Source organism: Panthera onca, chromosome B2, assembly GCF_046562875.1.
Source record: "Panthera onca isolate mPanOnc1 chromosome B2, mPanOnc1 haplotype 2, whole genome shotgun sequence".
Lineage (NCBI taxonomy): Eukaryota > Metazoa > Chordata > Mammalia > Carnivora > Felidae > Panthera > Panthera onca.
This window is the reverse complement of record NC_138343.1, coordinates 128,090,612-128,104,626: the sequence shown is the minus strand read 5'-3', so window position 1 is coordinate 128,104,626 and position 14,015 is coordinate 128,090,612. Positions and strand designations below refer to the sequence as shown.

The window sequence follows — 14,015 nt, the reverse complement described above, 5'->3', positions numbered from 1 at the left end:
TAATTCGTTTAACAATACTCAGTGGATGTTTATTGAGCACCTGTTATGTGCTGGGTCCTGAGCAGTGAGCAGAGTCCAGTTTCCATCTCCAGGAGCTCTGGGTTTCTAAGAAAATCGGAAGCAAGCAAACTATCATACAGTAGGTGAGGGTTTCCACAGAACTGGGCGCAGGTGGGTAGGAGGTGAGCTAAAGGTGGTCATGAATTAACAGTGTGTGGGGGGTGGCATTCATTCTGAGCAAATATTAATAAGTCACCTGCTATTTTCCAGGCACTATTTAAGGTGTCAGCGATAATGGGGTAAACAAAACAGTATTGCCTCTCCTAAGAAGCTTCTGTCCCAGTATGGGGAACAGATATATATGCCCATCTTCCTAGGCCGTATGCTCTATGTGTATGTGACTAATTAGGCGGGGAGAGAGTTTGGGAGAAGGTGACATTGGAGCAGGGACTTTATGGGGTCAGGCAGAAGGAACTGCCACCCTTGTAATAATGTGCACTGCATACATGGGCCTAGATCTCTCCTGGAAAGAAAGGAATTAACATCTCCAAGCGAGGAAGAGGAATATCTTGGAGTAATTGAGATGATATGTCAAGCAGGGCACTTGATGCTGTGTGCCATATTAAGGCCACCACACTCCAGCCAAGCTCAGCCAGCCTGAAGGTGCCATTGTCCTGCTGCCATTTCTGGCCCCGGCCATCGAGTGGCAGGGTGTTCCCCAAGCCTGGGCTGAGATCCCCTTTCCAGGGAGGGGCTCCCTTCCTCGCAAAGCCCCCGACCTAGTACCCCCAGCTCTCTCTCCCACCCACACCTTGGCACAGGGCAGGTGTTGGCTTGGAAAGGATAAATCTGACCTAAAATTAAACCCTGACTTATAATATATATAAAAAAAATGCCCATGATTAGGTGTTTACAGCACCAAATCTTCAACAATTAAAGAGAAAAGGTGTGGGTGGGGTAAAAAAATAGCAATACCCACACTCTGAAGTTTTTGAGAAAAACAGGAAACTAGTCTTTTTTAACCAGTGATGCCCAGAACTGGTTATTGCAAAGAGGGTTGTTTTTCTAATGCATTGTGGTCAGCGCAGCTGTGCCAGAAGTAGATTTCTGCTCATTATGACAGCTGTCTGTGGATTTCTTTAGCTGACAAACCTATAGACAGGCAAGCGTAATTATCAGCAGTAACCTGGTCATTATGGCCGGATGGTGCTTGGAAAACAATTTGCACAAGTCCTGAAAGCCCGTGAGAACACACAGAATAAGAGCATTTGGCGAACACACAGCTATTTCCGGGAGTTGTGAATGACCCAGACGTATGAACCATACAATAGCTTATTGTAGAAGGACTGTTTCAAACCTCTCTTTATTTGCATTTTTATTTTAAGTTGACAGATAACACTTGAGCAAGTGACATAATATTTTTTTCTAATTTGCTCATTTACTCAAGCTCTACTTTCTAACAGTGTTTTAGACCTCTTTATTTTTTGCTTATATTTGCTGGTTGGTGGCAATGAAATGCCAATTTTGAAAAGTAAATGTGAGATCCCAGAGATGTTGTCTGTCATTCTCAGGATCTGAGAAATGCACCATCTGCACTGCATTTGTGGACAACATAGGAGAAATGATCACGGAAGGGACCGTTTGGGCAATTGTGGATTAGCTTCGGCGTTCTTCTGAATAATGTGAAATGCTTCAGAGCCAAGTTGAGATACAGTAGTTCCCTTTATCTGCCCTGCATTCATGCACGGAAGACTAGGTTAGTACAGACTAGTCACAGAGGTTTCCCTTCAACTTCCTGTGTGGGTTCAGGGTAACTGGGGAGCCCCTCTAAACCAGAGTTCTCCCTTGCAGGCCATTTCTTTGTGCATGTGGAGATGTCATCTTTTGAAGGATAAAAAGGGGCATTAGACTTTTGGAAGTTGAGTAATACAACCTAGATATCATTGCTTATTGCATTTTATGGTCGCCAAGCCAAGCATTTGGTCTGTGCGTTGAAGGATTTACGCTTGTCTGTTTGTATCAGACTTTACAGACTTTATCTCTTTAATAAGGTAATTACTCACGCTTCTCTATGGTGAAGCTTGTTTGCAGTGCTTGATCCAGGCAGTGTGCCTGGGCTTAGCAGTGCCCCCTGTCCAGCTGACTGCCCAGGCTGCTCCAAAAAAGGCAATCATCACAGCTATCGATTTTTGTAGCACATTGGTCACGTTAGCGTTCTCTGCCGTGAGAGGGAACTCAGCTCTTGGCATCTGTCTGCCTGTTCATTTTACCAGAAAAGTACTGCACATAGAGTCTTCGGTCTTTCAATGGCAGTAACAGGAGTTGAGAGCATTCTTTTCCCTCCTTTATCTTAGGGTGGCCTGGGGAGAGTCCTAGGTATAGCTAAGGGGGGAGCAGTAGGTGAGAGAGGGGAACAGGTGAGAAGGGCTCCTCTTTTTAACCCCTTCCTGTCTATTTCTCAGTGAAATAGGGTGAGAGTACCTGCCATTTCCCCCTTCAACAGCATGGGGCAGAAAGTAGTGAGACGGTGGTTGTCAAGAACTCTCAAGTGCAGATGGCAGGTGTTCTAAACAGTACTGGCTCTTACTGAAACAAAATAAGACCAAACAGAACACAAACCCAGAAAGCAAACATGCTTTATCACAAGGCCTCATGTTCCAAACACATATTAAAATGCTGGTGTTTCTGCTGGAAAAACATAGCCCTGGGAAGCTGTGATAAGGTCGAAATGGCAGAAAAATAGATTTTTTTTTTAGTTCTACTTCTCCTTACATAGGCGCCCACAGTGGCATATTTTTAATGCATTTTCATATTCAGATTTTTAAAATCTTGAGGACAAGAAATATCATCTTGTACTTTTCACACTTGGGAGGGCCTGAGTATGTCTTTGACACTGTTACTTTTAAATAGCCACACTAAGCATGTGAACAGAAGCATGGCATAGAAATCTCAGGGGGCGGAGCGGGGAGGACACTCATGAAAACAGTGTCCGTTCTTAGTGAATGAAAACTGTCTCAGCAGACCATTCAGTCCTGCAGAGCAGCTCCCTAGAACTAGAATTAATTTGGGTCTCTACCCAATGGTTCTAAATACGTAAAGTATTTGTCCCTTACATGTAAAGGCTCCTCAAATTGGTGTTGTTGCTGCCTTCCCATTTTGCTCTTGTCTGCGATTTTTATTACAAAGACACAGTTAAAAACACACTGTACTCATGCTCTGTCCTTCCTAATGAGAAGACGGTGCTCGGGAGGTGATGGCTGTCTGTGCAGGAGGTCGTGGCTGACGAGGCCAGTGTGTAATGATTAGTCCTTTCCCTGCTGCGCACGCATGGAGATTGTTCCTTGATTTCTTGCAGTCATCACTTCTGATACAGCCTGGAGCCAAACGGAGACTTGCTCTGTCAGGCTTGGGACCATTTTTCGCTTTTGTTCAAAAAGGCTTCTCTTGTGGGACCGCTCACTGCCTGGGTCTGCTGTGTTCACAGACACCCCACGGTGGGAGCCCTCACCGTAGAGGGCTTCACAAGGTAACTCTTTCGCCAACTTTCTTTGGAGCAGCCCCCTTCTCGTTACCATCTAGGAAGAAAACGATCATGGCAGTGGGGATCGAAAGGGAGGCTGGAGATGACTAAGTCAAACTCTTTCTCTGTTCAGTTGAAGAAAGAGAGGACCAGAGAGAGGTTGTGTCCCTTGTCCTGGTCATGGAACTACTTGTGCCCTGTTTAGTGAGCCTGCTTTCGCTCTTTGTCACACACCCAGCCCAGTAAAGGCTTTCCTGGGGGAGGTGATTGCTTTAACACTGGTGTGTGTCACAGGCATCTCTGGAGCTAGCTGACACACCTGGGTTGTGACTGGATGCTCAGTGAGGAGTCCAGCAGCTGTTTCTGGAAATGCTTAAGAAGCAGGATGTGGCATCAATGGCAGGGTTTACGTTCAGTAGGAGCCTGGACAGCACCCTGTTCTAGAAAGCTGCAGTTCGGTCCCGGTGATACCAAGTTTATGCCATACATACCCTTACTGCAACGCTCTCCATGTGTGGCTCTCTAGATTTCATTTTTTCAGTTAAAAATCAAATGTCATCCTCTGTTAATTCTGAAGAATGATGTTGACCGTTTATAGAATTTCTTGTAGGTGACCCTGATTTGCACAATGGAGTTTGAGTGATAGAGTGATCTGCGGGATTTGGGGGCTATAATCATGATGTGCTTAGACACATCATGAGCACAAAAACAAATAACAAAGTTTACTGTATCACAGTTATAGACTTAGAGGGTTTCTCAACTTGGTCTATTGAGATTTAGGGGTGGTTGATTCTTTGTTGTGGGGGGCTGCCCTGTGCATCGTAGGATATTAACCAGCATCAGGTGGTCTGTACCCTCCAGGTGATCATAGCATCCCTCCCCGGATTTGATAACCAGAAATAGCCGCAGGCATTGGCCAGTGTCTCTTGGGGGACAGAATCACCCTGGTTGAGAACCTCTGTAGACCAGCAGTAAATCTGAGGAGCATTGCACATATGCTGGCCTGAGGCAGATTCTCATTTACAACATAAAGCTTGACTTTTAGAAGCCAGAGAAGGAAAGTAAGGATTGGGAGGGCTAAATCACCAAATGACGAATTTTCCTAATCCTAAATCACCAAATGACGAATTTTGATACAGTGAAAAACAGCCCAGACCAGGGGATTTCCCCTGCTGGTTTGTGGCAGGAATTCCCTTTCTCTTCCTCTTGCCCTCAGCTTTAGGACACTTCCTTTTCACCACACAGCCTGTGTCTGACTCACCTATTCTCAGGGTCATCTCTTATCTTCCGCTCTTCTCTCACCTCAGTTGCTACCAGTAACTGGACCACCATTGCTGCCTTTGCAAAAGCCGACTGCCACTGAGATTCTCCCTGCTGATGCCCCTGACCCATCACTGTGCCCCCGAAGAATGTGTCTTGCTGTTCTTATATTATTATTTACATCTCAGTGTTTTACCTAGACTTTTATGGGCCATGTAGGAAAAAGTGAGGAGTAGTTTCATATCTTATTGATTCAAGTCCTCAGTGTGACTGTTTTTTCTAATAAAAGCCATGATATATAAGGCAATACAGGTTCTGTAGTACTCTTACTACATCCCAGCCTTAGGCTAGCCTGGGATGCCAGTTACTATCTGTGACACTGGTTCTAGAGGGCTGCATTCCAAATTTCAAGCAGTAAGCATAAAAGTGAACTTTTGGAACGTGACTTAAGAAGGAGCCATTTTGGCCGGCTGGAAGATGAAGTTTAATTGTCCAGCTTGTGCCTATTCCAAGTGAGTTCTTCACCAAAGTCACAAGGAGACTCTCAAGGAGGCAGCTTAGACTCCCCCTTCCACTGGGACTTCCCACCCTAAGTCCCAGACTTGTAGGGCATACAAGCTGGGCAGACAAGGTTTGCTTCTCTGATGTGGGAAAAATAGACATCTGGCAGTCTACTGGGATTCCATTTGGACATGCTGTTGTATATAATCTTTGCCAAATGGACTTAGTCTGCCAGAGTCTGCCAAAAGAGGAAAAGACAAACACCTTAATCTATGAACTAAGACACTAACTGAAGGAAATCGTAACAAAACAACTGGAATCTTAGCAGGTTCTAGAAAGAGTAAAAAAAAAAAAAAAAAAAAAAAAAGATACATGTTGTACAAGTATGCAATTAAACTAAGGGGATTTTAGATTAATTAAAAGACAAGAAGAAATACCTTGCTTTTTGTTTCCACATCAAATAACAAATTTTTACCTCAAGTTTGTCAAAGATTGAGATGTTTATCACTTTAGACTAGAAAGGCCCAATGGAAAAGGCTGCTACTCCAAGACTTGAAAGAGTCTTCCAATTCTGACAAATCCTATCTAGTTCCCCACCCCCCCCTTCTCTCTACATTTGTCAAATTGCACAGATTGGTGTGTTAGACTCAGCGATAAAACTGTGTAAGCTAGAGTAAGAGAATGGTGGCCAGCGACTTCTTTTGGGAAGTTTCTAGATCACCTGTACTGATAATTTCCAAATTGGATTCTGGATGCTTTGGGACATTTACCAGTTTTGAGAGAAAGTATAGTTAGTGGTGGATTTAACATGTGTCTGTTTTAACCACCTGTATATTTGAGGCTTGAGATCATGACAGGAGGGATGCTTACCTTTCGTATTTGAAATTGTGTACACTTAGAAGAGAGTTGCCTTTCTCAAATACGATTACATGGATGCCATGATTACATGGCTTGTCTTTTGTTACAGGATCTACACAGTAGCAGTCTGTTTTCAATGTCTGTCCTTCCCTAGCCCCTAAGTCCTATGACGACAAGAACCACAGCTTTGGGAGTACCCAGTTATTGTTCGTTGAATGAATAATTGAATACATGATGGGAAGAAAAAGAGTTCATCATGAACATTTTATAAGAAAAGCGTATTTTTTAATAGAAAAATTAAATAAAGACATTTCCCAATAACGAAGTGAAAACACAATTTAAAAAAATATCATGTAGTGAAGTTTTGTTTCTTTTTTGGAAATTTGCGGCTTTTGTTTAAGAACAAAGAAATGCATTTTCTGGAGAAGGAGAACATGACATGCCCTCCAAAATTAATCTAGTGGAACATAGGCATATAAAGTCCTCCGAACCCATAAATTTTGGCCTTACTTTATAGTAATAAACACTTTTCAGTGCCAAAGTAAATGAGGACAACGATCTGGGTAAAGGAATACTCTTTGAGTTGTAGAAGAAAGATTTTTATTTTGTTGCCCAATTTAGAGCCGCGACCTTCATTCTAAGTGTGAAAGTGCTCTATCATTGCTGTAGACAGACCTGTTTGGCTCAGCTGAAACCATTCCATGTGGCTCAGTCATACCAGTATAGATAGTGAGTAATAGGAATTGTTCAATATATTACACTTCCTTTGGATTGGCACTGGTAGTTCATTTGCCAGGTTGAAATCATGAGTGGAGCTGAAAATTGAGGGCAAATAATTGCTGGGTAGCTTGGATTTCTTCAAAGCAAGCATCTTTTTATATTGCTACTATGTATATGTTTTCAAAAGCACTGGTGTTGAGTCAGACTCACTGGATTGAAAGAAAGCGTTTTCAGTCCCTGGTGTGAGGTAATGGATAAGTTCCTTAAACTTGAGGCCTTAAGTCCTCTGTAAGGGAGGTAATGTTAGTGCCTGCCTCATAAAGGATTTAATGAGAAGATACACATAAATCACGGAGCACTTTGCCAGAACACAAGGATTCAGTAAATGTTGATTATTTTTATCATTCTGTGTGATGATTGTTTCAGACTCCATTACTATTTCTAGGTCGTTCATTTTCTTCGTGTTTTCAGTAGTAAGCTCAAACTTTTAAGCTTCCTTTTTATGGAAATCAGAGCAGTCTAAACAGAGTCTAGGCTGCCAGCTCTCTGCTACATCCATAAAGAAATGAGATAATGCTTGGTGTAGATGTGTGTGTCTAAATATGAGAGCCACAATCCTAAGTCTTGCCAGACTGAGGGCAGGTGGACCCCGCTCTTGGCCGGGAGTCAAATCCTATTACCAGACCTTACTTATTTCAGGCCTGATAAAGATACTTCCTCTGGGTGATTTTTTTCCCCCTTACTTAAAACATAAAGACAAAGGGAGTTGGAAAACTTAAAAAAGAGTACGAAAGAACCTCTCATTTTTATATTCTCCAGAAACCAATTTGATAAATCATTTTTTTTTAAGTTCTAAAGCAGCACTTTTCCTTCAATTTTTCACCACAAAAATAAAACTGGGTTTTCAGTTATAACCCTGCAACACAAACCATTACACTGTAAAACTCCATTTTTTACTCGGTATAATTTCTTGTTTACTCTTTTCAATACAGGTATTTCCTTATTAGGAGACAAGGGGTAAAAGCCACTGGGGCACATGATACCAGCCTGAGCAGAAGGAGTTAGTTACTAGGTGCTAAGTGTGTGAGAGGTCAGTGGAATCTTTAGGGTACCTCTTCAGGAATTTTCTTGGTACGCTCACTAATAACTTGTAATTACCAGGCTTAGGAATTGCCTCCTATCAAGATGGCTGAATCAAACGTTTAAAAGTTTCAGAAACAGGCTAGTTTGTGCCTCTTCTTTGTGTCGAGCAATTTCTTTAATCTTGCAGAATTTAAATTCGGTTTTGATATTTCCCACTGGAAGTTCTTATTATGGCATTGCTTTAAAATTTGCTTTCAAATAAGAGATTGAAATGGATGATCTATACAATTTTGTTCAGCTGGCAAATTCTACGATCAAAATTTACCTTTGCCTTTTAGAAGTTTTAGGATTTCTCCAGTGTTGTATGGTTTTTACTGGTTGTTCTTTGTCTCCCCAAATCAATAAAGCAACATCAGTAGTTAGTTAATTGTTGAGAATCTGAAATTTTCCTTTTTTAAAAAAATTGTTAATGTTTATTTATTTTTGAGAGAGACAGAGCATGAGCGGGAGAGGGGCAGAGAGAGAGGGAGACGCAGAATCCAAAGCAGGTTCCAGGCTCTGAGCTGTCAGCACAGAGCCCCATGCGGGGCTTGAATTCACGACCTTAAGATCATGACCTGAGCTGAAGTCGGACGCTTAACCAACTGAGCCACCCACGTGCCCTGAAATTTTACTTTAACTCAGTGAAGTCTTAATTATGTCTCTCCACTGTGGCCAACATTTAATCCAGTCAAATATTGTTAGGATGGATACCCTTTTTCCCCCCAGGACCATAGCTATTAAAGGTCTCTCAACTTGGAAAATTAAACATGCTCACATATTTTACATTTTTATAGTAAACAAACTAGAACCAATAATCCTAATGGCTTTCTAGCTTCTACATTGCCTATCTCAAGTGCATCACAGTTTTGGCCACCTGCTTTAGAAAGGAATATCAGTGACCTCTTAATTCTGAAATTCAGTGAAACCTTTAGTCTTATTGGATCTACTGTTGATTTGTACTTGACTATGTTTATCATTTAATTTTTTCTCTGCTTGGCCTTGTGACACTGTGACCTGTCACCCTACCCTGTTACCTTGTTCCCAGCCCCTTCTCACATTCCCTGTCTTTGTGGCTTTTCCCAAAGTGCAGCCATGGGCCTCTTCTCTCGGCAGCTTCCCAAACCGTGTACCCAGGCCTGTTGTTTTAAGTATCACTCTAAATGCTGATACTTCTAATGGCCTTCCAGACTGGGTTTTCAGCCCAGGTATCCTGTGGCTTCTATATCTATGTGTCTGCTTGGACAATTTCTACTTGAATGTTTCTAAGGGCATCTCAAATCTAGTTTGTTCTAAAACTGAATATGCTCTGTTTCCTCTCAAACTTGTTTTTCTCCTTGTTTAGGTTGGCAAGCTTCTGCTGATTACTCCAGATCCATTTCAAGTATATATCCACCCTCAGCCCCTTCTTGACACTCACCCCTTGCTGGGGCCCTATTGTAATTTAAGCTACAGCACTTTTCATCCTGTGTGTAAATCAGGTATTCACTGAGGTCAGAAAACACATATGTGTACCTTCTGATAGTAAAGGATTCTTGAGGGGCATCTGGCTGACCCAGTAGGTAGAGCATGCGACTCTTGATCTCAGCATTGTAAGTTCAAGCCCCACGTTGGGGGGTAGAGATCACTTAAAGATAAAAATCTTTTTTTCAGAAAAGATTGTTGAATATGTCAACAGATGGCAGAAATAGTAAATTATAGATAACTGAGAAACGAAGCAAAATCTTTATTTCACCAGGCAGAAAAGTTTGTAAGTGGTTAGATATTCAAAAGATATTTTTAATAGTTTTATAAAAAGTGAAACCATCAGCTGTGTTGATTAGGTGTAGGCCCGGGGACTTGAGAGGGTAAAAGTAGCTTCTATTTCCTTCCTAGACTCATGGTTCACTTGGTTCTTGGACTTTGTTTGAATGGAGACTCATTCATGGAATTGCGACAGCAAGTGGTTTGTCCAGTGACTTTCCCAGCTATTTCAAAAAGCATCTAAATGCACAGAGCAGAACTCAGCTATCTGCTTGGGAGAATATTTAGGTGCGATTATGTCCTATATACCCTTCCTCCCAGGTATTCTACATTCCCAAATGGGGCTATGTGGGTCAAGATAAGGGAATGATGTGGCTTCTGTTTACTTAAGTAGGAAGTAGTGAAAAATCATGACTTCATTTATAGAGATAACCCCTGCTCCACCTTTCTCTCCCTCCCCGCTACACACAGATAAGATTGTATATCTGGGTGTGCCAGTCATACCCATTTACGATGATCTCTAAGCCCTTAATATCAAGTTCATTCTTTGGTAATGGTACTGGTACCTTCGTCACATCGCACAGAAGGAACATTAGAAAAAATTAAACAAAATTTTTTTTTTACCTTTATTTATTACTGAGAGACAGAGAGACACAGAGCATGAGCAGGGGAGGGGCCAAGAGATGGAGAGACACAGAATCCGAAGCAGGCTCCTGGCTCCGAGCGAGCTGTCAGCACAGATCCTGACGAGGCACTCGAACTCACAGACCGCGAGATCATGACCTGAGCTGAAATCGGGACGCTTAACCGACTGAGCCACCCAGGCGCCCCAACATTAGAAAAATTTTATTATTGGAATCCTTATTTTGTTGGGAAGTAGCTTCTAACTAAATGCAGCAGGCATCCAGATACTATGTATAAATCCATGTTAACTTTAAAAATAAGTCTTAGCAGTGAAGACTGATCTATGACTGTCTTACATTTAAGGTTAAGTTCCCTGCACCAGGATGCTGGAGCATTTCAGAATTATGTAACCGTTTCCCTTTTGGCATTCATAAAAACAAGAAGCATGTTTCCAGAGGTCATCCCACATTGAGCAAAAATTTTAAATACATGAATAAAAATTCCATGTGGCTTTTTTAACACTAGAAACTTCACATAGATTTGTAATTTTGATGTATTTTGTAGTCTTATACTGGTTTGGTAGTCCTTTATCAGGAACAACAAACAAAACATCCTGTTTTTATAATATCCAGCATAAATCCCAGGGGAGTTATTACAGAAATAGCTAAGGTTCTTCCTATATCAGTTAGCAGCTTTTTTATTTCCATTATTTAATGTTTCTCTTCTCTTAGAAGTGTGACTAAAACAAAATCGATTTGTGTCTTCAGGCACTGAAGTCCTGCTAAGTGTTAATTGTCCAGGGTTTTTATAAAGGGCTTGAAGATAACACAAGAAAATGTAGGGCCTGACCCACGCACTAGGGCAAAGGTGACCATTTTAAATTGCAAATATTTGTAAAACTCTTCTTTTCTTCCTTGTCATGGTTTCCTCTTTTTGAAACTTACCAGGATTACTTTGAGTGTTTGCTTATGTGAAAATATGTGAAAATTGAATAGAAAAGATATTTTCAAAGGGTTGTGATATGGTTTAAGGATGGTGAAACAGCCAGAATGATGATTCAGAAGCTGAAATTAGCTCTACATTTTGTGCAATCAAGTAAAACTCTGTACCTTGGCCTTCCCCACACTGGATTAGCAAGGAGCTGGAAGCTGTTCCACCCCCAGCATGCCACTGTGGATGACACGTGGGGCCATGACAAACTGCTGCCTAATCGGGGCATGTGCTGCTGACAGGATAACCCTGAGGTACAGGGTGGATTAGAGTTGAGTGATCTCAACTCGTATTCATTTCCTCTGAAAGGAAAACTCACAAGGTCCTCTCTGTTCTAATGAGCATATATGCAGTGAGGATTCTCATGATGGTGCCCGTCACTCCAGTGGCCATGTTTGCCTTTGATGCTTGCTTCCCTGACGGGGCTCCAGGACATTGATAGCATTTATCCTGGGCTTTAGGAATCTCATTTTAAAACCACGGAAGGGAGAATGATTGGTTGCTTTTTCTTTTACTCTCTCACAGATTTTTTTTCCCTTAGTTGGTTTCCTGTAGGTTTTGGTGCAGAAAGCTGTACCACAAAGTGAGGAGGATAGAAGATGATCCTTGAATTCACTCCGTTTCTGTTGAGCAAGTGGTAAACTTTTCCAGGTGCAGCCTCTCAGGTCCAAGAGCTGAGTCATGTTTGTGACTAGGAGTTTGATGCTTCTCACCTTCAGTTCTTGTTGCCCAAAATGAGGCGATAATGCTTTGTCCTGTCAAATAAACAAAACTGTCAGGTTATCATTAACATGGGTCGCCACTCTAATTAAACAGAACTGATGGGAACTATCTGGGAGGATCTTAGCAATGGAGCAGTGATGTTTGCATTTAAATGATCTTAATTACCCCTTAGACTTCATGCCCTAATAAGATGAACGGGAGAATGTCACATCTCACTTAGCTGTATTGTTTTAGACAGTGGCTGCAGGCTGAAAAGGACCAGAGTGCATTAACTTGCACTGTGGTGTCTGCTTTTGGAGACAGAAGGTTTGGGAATGTATTTTCTTTCCCTTTCTTTTTCTTTCTTTCTTTCTTTCTTTCTTTCTTTCTTTCTTTCTTTCAAGGAAATTAAATCACAGCCCTGACAGGAGAGGGTGAAATCTCTGAGCAGACCTCCCCAGTGCTTGGAATTTACAGACTTCTACCACGTCCCAGTTTGCTATTGTCCTAAGGCAACACACTCCCCTGCTGCTCTTTGCGTCTTTGGCTGCTGGCCAGCCTCCCAGGGCCTCCGGCTTTGATGTGAGGAGCAGACTGTCCTCAGGCCAGGCTGTTGTTGCCCTGGCCTGGGCTTTACTCACCCAGAATGCCAGGAGGGATGTCCTGTCTCACAGTATACACTTCAACAGCTCTCGTCATCGTCACCGTCACAGTCACCGTCACTCCCAGGGCAGAGGGAGCCTGCCTTTGTGTCATTCACAAGTGGCTGCCTCCAGCTGCTCAGCTTTGCTTTGCTGGCTTTGGTGCTCCTGGTTGGTGGTGGGGGTGGAGGACTCTCGGCCTGGGGAAGGCACCGGCTCTGCCAGGTCGGCTGTCAGACTGCAGGGCCTCCTTGGCAGGGCTCAGGGGAACCGACCAGGCAAGTTGAACAGCTTCCTCTGGGGACATTGCATCGACCTTCATTTGATCTAGGCCTGGCAGCCTGGTTAGTGAGGACGTAAATTCTGGCTGAGGAAGTCTTTCTTAACTGAACCTGTTTCCCACCATGGTTCCAGGCTTGCAGTTAGAGGTCTGTGCTGTTGTAAATTTAACTCCTGTGACTTCTGGTAGTATCTGTTGCTAATTCTAAAAGCAGGTGTACCCATAAACACAGAAGACTATAATGATACATACCAAAGAAGTAAAAATGGCATTATGCCTTAAAACTAATGAAAAGGCTAGATCCAGGTGGGAGAGAAAGAAAGAGAGAGAGAGAGAGAGAGAGAGAGAGAGAGAGAAGGAATTTATCATTGATGAACTGTCTTCTGAAGGGCCAATTCAATTCAAATAGAAACTGCCTCAGAAAACTGAAAGCACACCATATCTTGTTCTGGTCTAGGTGCACTGTATCTTTATAGGGTTGGTAACAGCATTTCCCACAGAAGGGGTTTCTTGCCTCTATTCTAGTAAAACCCATTCCCCAAATACGTCTCTTTCCCAACCGTTATTTATTTTTTTTTCTTTATATGAAGTTTTACAAAGTCACAAGGTTGGTGGGTTTGTTGTTTTCCCTAATGAGAACACATTACATTTTTGGCAGTCAAGTATGAAAACGATTATTAGCTCTTTTTTGCAGGAATTGGGGAATGCAGCCTGCATGATGCCATGACCTAGTTAGGGGAGGACACCTGAAAATGTTCAGAGTAGAAAGAGGAAGACATTTGTAGAAGACAAACTTCACGGTCTTTTTAGGGCATGAGTGTTGGCATTCTGTTTAGTGTTTTGCAAGCCATTCATGAGTAATGATTTAGTGTGCTCGTAGTAATATCTTTTTCTGGTTGGTCAAGAGTGCTTGTATGTGTGTGTGTATCAGAGTGGGCATTTGGTAAGTCCATTGGTTCATCCTGATACTAGAGCCTTATTTAGCACAGCTATAGTGATGCATTTAACATCACTTTAACATTCAAGTCTAGATACTTTGAAATTGCAGACTTTT

At 42.3% G+C, this 14,015-nt stretch overlaps 1 protein-coding gene across 6 annotated transcripts in view; it reads left to right on the top strand.

Moving 5' to 3' along the window:
* The window catches only part of HIVEP2 (HIVEP zinc finger 2), a 204,961-nt gene that overhangs the window by 91,598 nt on the left and 99,348 nt on the right, over positions 1-14,015 (top strand). The gene's annotated exons all lie outside the window — the stretch shown is intronic.